Source organism: Lipotes vexillifer, unplaced genomic scaffold (assembly GCF_000442215.2).
Source record: "Lipotes vexillifer unplaced genomic scaffold, Lipotes_vexillifer_v1.1 scaffold903, whole genome shotgun sequence".
Lineage (NCBI taxonomy): Eukaryota > Metazoa > Chordata > Mammalia > Artiodactyla > Lipotidae > Lipotes > Lipotes vexillifer.
Genome location: NW_006791919.1, coordinates 2,968,931 through 2,976,631, shown reverse-complemented (window position 1 = coordinate 2,976,631; position 7,701 = coordinate 2,968,931). Strand labels below are relative to the sequence as shown.

Sequence of the window (7,701 nt, the reverse complement as noted above, 5' to 3'; positions counted from 1 at the left end):
TAGTCTGCACCACCATGCATCTGTGCCTGGCACAGAGCAATATGCAAAAAAAGATTTTTTAAATCAATGAATAAACTAATTTTTATAATCCTTGAGGTTCAATGTAACAAATCACAGAGAAAAGCATATCTTCAACATAGTTCAATCTGTACTGCTTATATTATGGACAATATACAATCTGTTACTTGATTAATATTTCTAAATGCATACATTTAAGGAAAACACTAATTCACCAGCAGAAAATGCAAGGCAATACATTCTCATTTGGAGTGTGCTGTTATTTAAATGGAACAATACTCAGCATTTTTAATTGCTTAGTTTGGGACCAGTTCTGCTTTCTCATCTTTGCTGATCTTCATGTTTGTCACAGGCATAGTCATACTCTATATTTATTCCACAATATTAGTTCATCTCTAAGCAAAATGTGGTGTTTCCCCTCTTTTACATCCTCCATTCCAGCTTCCTCCACAACACATCTGTGCCAGGCACAGATGCATGGTGGTGCAGACTATTATAAGACATAAATGCTTGCCTCAAGAAACTTAAAAAGATAGTTACATCACTAGATAATACACAAGGTGTCTTTCACCTTAAACTTATTCAACAAAATATTTATTAGTAATAAAAAATAATATTCATTGATCTTTATTATCCCTAGAACATGACAAGAAATGTTATATTATTTAACCTATAGAAGCATTTTATTGATGAAAAAAGCCTGGAAGTTCAGTAGATTATATAAATTGTCTACAGTCATATAAATGTCAAAGCTACTGTCACTGATACCTAAATGGAGCTAAAAAGAGGGGTCAATGTAGGAGAAATAGATTTGGTATTGGCAGTTGATAGCACAGTGGTAATTGTTGACAGTGTGGGAATGCATGAAATGACAACCTCAGAGAGAGAACATGAATGTGAATAAACAATTCCAAATTAATCCTGGGTGAACATTTAAATGTCAGGATTAAGAAACAGGAAAGTGAGAGAAACTGAGAAGGAGCAGTAAAATAGGTGAGAAGAGAACTAAGAACCGGTAACACAGTAGAAATCAAGAAGAAAAAATGACCAATAGTGTTGCTGCTACAAAGAAGTCAAAGAAGGTGAGGACTGAAAACAGGTTCTGGATTTGTCAATTATAAAGTTATTAGCAATCCTAAGCAGCATATTTTCTGAGGAGTTGTGGAGATAGAAGTCAATTTGCGAAGAGAGATCAGGAAGACAGAGAGAGCAAGTATAGAAAAATCTTTTATACATTTTGGTGTCAAAAGGAAGAAGATAAAGCAGTACACATGGCCCTCCATATCTGCGAGTTCCTCATCTGTAGATTCAACCAAACTTGGATAGAATGTATTGGGAAAAAATTCCAGAAAGTTCCAAACAGTAAAACTTCGAACTTTCCACACACAGTGACTATTTACATAGCATTTACATTGTATTAGGTATTATAAGTAGTCTAGAGGTGATTTAAAGTATACAGGAGGCTGTGCATAGGTTATACGTTACATAAGAACTTGAGCATCTGTGGATCTGGCCGTCTGAGGGCGTCCTGGAACCAGCGTCCCCACAGATACCAAGGGACGACTGTAGTTTGAGGCAAAGTCAGAATCAAGGGGAAATTCTTTTAGTCCTTTTTGGCTCTCTTTTTAAGAGGGAGGAGACAACATGTAGAATGTGAAGCCACCAATAACTGACAGAACAAAGTCCTAAAACGGAGGGAAAGGATTCCCTTAGGGAGACAGAATGAGAGGAGGGAGTGGTGGGTGAAGTTATTCATGCTGGAAGGATAGGAAAGGGGAATAAATGGGCTTTATTGTATCCATGACTTAAGAGATAAAGTGATGACACCTAGAATGAGAAGATGAGTAGAAAATTTGAAAATATTTTGGACCATCCCAGTGAGGAAAAAGAAAGGCAACTTTAAAAAAAGAAAGAAAGAAAAGAACTATCTGGAAGCACTAAGTGCTCAGAGGGAGGGTAGACTCACCATAAATTCAATTTTCCCAACAGAAAGGTCAGCAAGTTTCCTGCCCACCAAGCCTCTTAAAAACAACCACTCCTTCCAGTAAAATGAAGCAGCAGACGGGAAACCAGATTAGCCAGATTGGGGGGTGGTACTCTCTGAAATAAACTACACTCAGGAGAAAGCAAGAGTTTCAAAACCAAATTGTGAGACAAAGTAAAGGCTTCTTTTTATCTTTACCCTCTCCACCCTCCAATTACTACTTCTCCCAGAGGATATACATCCTTCACTTTCCTTTTCTTTCCCCTCACCTATTTTTCTCAAACCCAACCCAAACTGTGCCATCTATTAAAATCAAAACTGAAAAATGCATATGTGTTATTTTTGAATCCAAACATCACATGATTGGAGAATATTTCATTTTTATTTCACATTGTCTCGGGTCAATGTGCCAGGTTCTTAAGCCTATCACAAGTCTCAGAGATCATTCCTGAGAACTGCAAAACAAAGAATCCTGTGACAGAAATGCTGACAACGTGGAAGGACTCTGTGATTTGCTGAGTTACTAATCATAAGTTACAATTTTGAACATTTTCTTTTGGAATTAAAATTTCATATCCTAACATGCCCATCTCTCTATATATGGATTTAAAATCATTTAAAATCAACTTCCATATATGAATGAAATGGTAAACTATGTTTTCAAGTACCTCTACCCCCACCATACACATTCAACTTTTAAAATGATCAATTTCTCATTAATTCAATCTTTTCTCTTACTGAAAATTTGCAGTAATTTAGAAATGGGCTAATTGTAAGTTTTCCTTTTGCATATCTTTCAAGAAGCAAATAAATAAACACAATTTCAAGGGTAATTTTTACTTGAAAATATAAATTATGTTGACATTTGGAGTGAATATATGCTGATGGAAACATTTCTATGGTGAGGCAAATCGATGCCATAGTGTCTAACTATAGATTTGCTGATCATTCTTCTGTATTCATTAGAAAGGACCTCTACTAGAATGCATGTTAACCTAGATCCAGGTCCTGTCTCTATTTGATAGTACAGCTGACCCTTGAGCAACAAGAATTTGAACTGCAAGTGTCTACATATATGCGGATTTTTTTCAACAGTAAACACTACAGTACTACATGATCCGTGGTTGGTAGTATCCACAGGTGCCAAACCATTGATATGGATGAACCGCCTATACAGAAGACAGACTATAAGTTATACCTGGATTTTCTATTTTTTAAGGTATTTTTAAATTTTTTGTTTTATTTTATTTTTTAAAGTTTATTTATCTTTGGCTGTGTTGGGTCTTCGTTGCTGCATGCGGACTTTCTCTAGTTGCACTGAGTGGGGGCTACTCTTCGTTGCGGTGTGTGGGCTCCTCATTGCAGCGGCTTCTCTTGTGGAGCATGGGCTCTAGGTGCGTGGGCTCAGTAGTTGTGGCACACGGGCTCAGTTGCTCTGCGGCACGTGGGGTCATCCTGGACCAGGGCTCAAACCCGTGTCCCCCGCACTGGCAGTTGGATTCCTAACCACTGCACCACCAGGGAATTCCTTATACTTGGATTTTCGACTGCTCAGAGGCTTGGCTCTCTCAACCCCAAAGTTGTACAAGCGTCAATGTAATATAATTGCATTCCTATTTAATATTTTATTGATTTAAGTAGTACACTAATTCTAATCAGGCTTGATCCTAATTACTTAGTGTTTTTGTTTTGTTTTGTTTTTTTAAAGAAGATGTTGGGGTTAGGAGTTTATTAATTTGTTTATTTATTTTTGCTGTGTTGGGTCTTCGTTTCTGTGTGAGGGCTTTCTCTAGTTGTGGCAAGCAGGGACCACTCTTCATCACGGTGCGCGGGTCTCTCGCTATCGCGGCCTCTCTTGCTGTGGAGCACAAGCTCCAGACGCGCAAGCTCAGTAGTTGTGGCTCACGGGCCTAGTTGCTCTGCGGCATGTGGGATCTTCCCAGACCAGGGCTCGAACCCACGTCCCCTGCATTAGCAGGCAGATTCTCAACCACTGCACCACCAGGGAAACCCTAATTACTTAGTGTTTTAATATAATCTTATGTTTATTTTACTTCTACCTTTTAAAGTATATGTTATTTTTATTCCTAGGAAATTCCTTAAAATAAAACATTTATTTCACCAGTGTCAGTCTATAATGCTTCTTTAATGTCAGATCAGAGGTAGTGTTTCAAAAGGCACAGTTCTCAAAAGCTGTGACAGTTCCTGCCACGTAGCTGAGTTAAAATGAAGACTCTCCACCAGGCAAAATATTTAAAGCCTAGTCTGAGATATTTTCTGTACTTAAAAGTAAGAAACTATATCGGCTTTAACAAACAACAAAAACAACTTTATTATTTACATTTTGCATTAATTAAGACAGGGTATCTGTTATTTATTGACATATATAATTGTTTAATGGAATTTTACTATACGTTGAACTTATTTGAAACAACCTAACTTTCTCTTCTATTTCAGAGTAATTGCCTAAAAATGACCTCTCTAAATTTGTAATTTCTGGAATCTGCACTAATTCTGTTCATCTCTGATAAAATGTTCCGATGCTTAGAATTCTCTCAGTCATTCTACAAACTTATTTATGTTGCAAATGTATATTGAGGACGTGCTCTCTCTAACCAGGCACTGTGCTGGATGTGATAATCCAGAACATTGGCATTCTGTTCTGGAGGAAGTGACATCTGGGTGAAGGACGAGAACCTGCATGAAGCAAGATAACTTTAAAAAAGGAATACGCGGTATGCGACGGTGAAGGGAGCACCTATCACAACCTGGTGAGGTCAGTGTACCAGGCTGTTTTACAGGGAAGGTGATGCTAAGCTGAGCCCTAAACGAAAAGGCTTTGAAGATCACTCACTTGTGCGAGGGAGGCCTGCCAGTGCAGGCAAAGGCCTGGGAACGTGATCTGCTGACAGCTATGAGGGTATGTTAAGAGAGTCTATATTGCTAGACTTGCAAGTGCATAGGAGAAGAGGAGGGGCTCATTCTCCCTGACTTGATAGTGATCAGAAGATTAGACTTTAGTCCTAAATTTAAGTTGCTTCAACCTTAAAAATGTTTGTATCTAAGAGTTTGACTGAAGTCACAGTTCTTTTGTTCTTGAATGCAAGATGTTCTAGAAATGGTCTCTAAACAGGTCTTTCACTTTGGGACAGGAAATGTTCAAAGAGCAAAACTGTAAACCATGGAGTCCTTCTGAGGAGGAATGTTGTTTATGCACCAGCGGAAGCCAAGGCTCAGCGAGCTTGTGGGTTGAGGGAGAAGGAGATGGGGTTCAGGACCCTGGGTTCTTGCTTGTATGGCTCCAGACTGGAGTGACTGGGGAGGGCTGTCCCAGAAGTGTTTCCTAGTCATGAAGGAAAGTCATATGAGAGGCTGTCTCCTTCCCAACTGTTTCACTTTTAACCCAACACAACAAATAGAAAGCAGATTTCCCAGATACTACAGAAGAAGATAAACAGCCTGAGGAAAATTGGACATCTGCAAATCAGCATAGACTACCTCTAAAATACTTTACATGAATAACAAATTAAAACAGCAGCCAAGCAGGACGTGGCAGATGGGGGACTGGGTGGAAAACAGAAGCCTGGGCCGAAGATAAGTACCTGATAAAACCATTCTTTTCAAAGAATGCCAAGAACTCAGATTTGAAGATTAGCCTTGTCAACTTCTTAAGTCTCTGATTCCTCTCAAGAAAAGATGTGATGAATAGATAAGAGTAAATTGTCACGAGTTTTTTAGTAGCTGTTTATAAGTTACTTAAAAGCAGTTCTTTTAAGCCTCTTAAATGTTTCAGTATACTATTAATTTACGTTATATAGAAGATGACTGACTTAGCAAATGCACACCCTGGTCCAGCCAATTATCACAGACCTCAAAGTAGTAGAGACAAAACCAATGAGGCTATCCTGATGCATGTTAGCCCACACTGCTAATTTAGCATTTGAAGCTAGATTTAAAAGCAAAAACCTATTACCCTTCATATGAGGCTCCATCAGTTATTAATTAAAGATTATGCATTCTGCTTTTCCCTGTGATTCTGTCCTGCTCGACTGTTCCCTGGAACAGTTGTCTTTTAACTCCATCCACCTTCTCTCCCACCTAAGTGTGTGCCACCAACCCATGGGAGATTTGATGGACATGGCCATGAGCCCCCTGAGGACCCAGAACTATCTTTTCAGTTGTGAACTAAAGGCCGACAAAGATTATCACTGTAAGGTGGATAATGATGAAAATGAGCACCCATTATCTTCAAGAACGGTCAGTTTAGGGGCTGGTGCAAAGGATGAATTGCACATTGTCGAAGCAGAGGAGATGAATTATGAAGGCAGCCCAATTAAAGTAACACTGGCTACTTTGAAAATGTCTGTGCAGCCAACGGTTTCCCTTGGGGGCTTTGAAATAACACCACCTGTGGTCTTATGGTTGAAGTGTGGTTCAGGGCCTGTGCGTATTAGTAGGCAGCACTTAGTAGCTGTGGAGGAAGATGCAGAGTCAGAAGATGAAGAGGAGGAGGATGTGAAACTCCTACGTATACCTAGAAAGCGTTCTACCCCTGGAAGTGGTAGCAAGTTTCCACAGAAAAAAGTAAAACTTGCTGCTGATGAAGATGAAGATGATGATGATTATGATGACTTTAATGATGAGGAAGCTGAGGAAAAAGCTCCAGTAAAGAAGTCTGTACGAGATACTCCAGCCAAAAATGCACAAAAATCAAACCAGAATGGAAAAGACAAAACCATTCAACACCAAGATCAAAAGGTCAAGAATCCTTCAAGCAACAGGAAAAAACTCCTAAAACACCAAAAGGACCTAGCTCTGTAGAAGACATTAAAGCAAAAATGCAAGCAAGTATAGAGAAAGGTGGTTCCCCTCCCAAAGCGGAAGCCAAATTCATCAATTATGTGAAGAATTGTTTCCAGATGACTGACCAGGAGGCTACTCAAGATCTCTGGCAGTGGAGTAAGTTTCTTTAAGAAAATAGTTTAAACAGTTTGTTAAAATTTTCCGTCTTATTTCATTTCTGTAACAGTTGATATCTGGCTGTCCTTTTTATAATGCAGAGTGAGAACCTCTCCTACCGTGTCTGATAAATGTTGTTCAGGTTCCATTGCCAAGAATGTGTTATCCAAAATGTCTGTTTAGTTTTTAAAGGTGGAACTCCACCCTTTGCTTGGTTTTAAGTATGTATGGAATGTTATGATAGGACATAGTAGTAGTGGTGGTCAGACAAATGGAAATGGTGGGGAGACAAAAATATACATGTGAAATAAACTCAGTATTAAAAAAAGATTATGCATTCTTACACATTAAATACATATACACAAAGGCCTCTTTTTTTAAAAAATAAATTTTATTTATTTATTTATTTTGGCTGCGTTGGGTCTTTGTTGCTGTGCACGGGCTTTCTCTAGTTGCGGCGAGCGGGGGCTACTCTTTGTTGTGGTGCACGGGCTTCTCATTGCGGTGGCTTCTCTTGTTGTGAGCACAGGCTCTAGGCACAGCGGGCTTCAGTAGCTGTGGCTTGTGGGCTCATTAGTTGTGCCACTCGGGCCCTAGAGTGCAGGCTCAGTAGTTGTGGTGCATGGGCTTAGCTGCTTCGCAGCATGTGGGAACTTCCTGGACCAGGGCTCGAACCTGTGTCCCCTGCACTGGCAGGCAGATTCTTAACCATTGTGCCACCAGGGAAGCCCACAAAGGCC

At 39.4% G+C, this 7,701-nt stretch overlaps 1 pseudogene; it reads left to right on the top strand.

Moving 5' to 3' along the window:
* Positions 1-6,121: 6,121 nt before the first annotated feature.
* Positions 6,122-6,983, top strand: LOC103074256 (nucleophosmin pseudogene; annotated as a pseudogene).
* Positions 6,984-7,701: the final 718 nt, after the last annotated feature.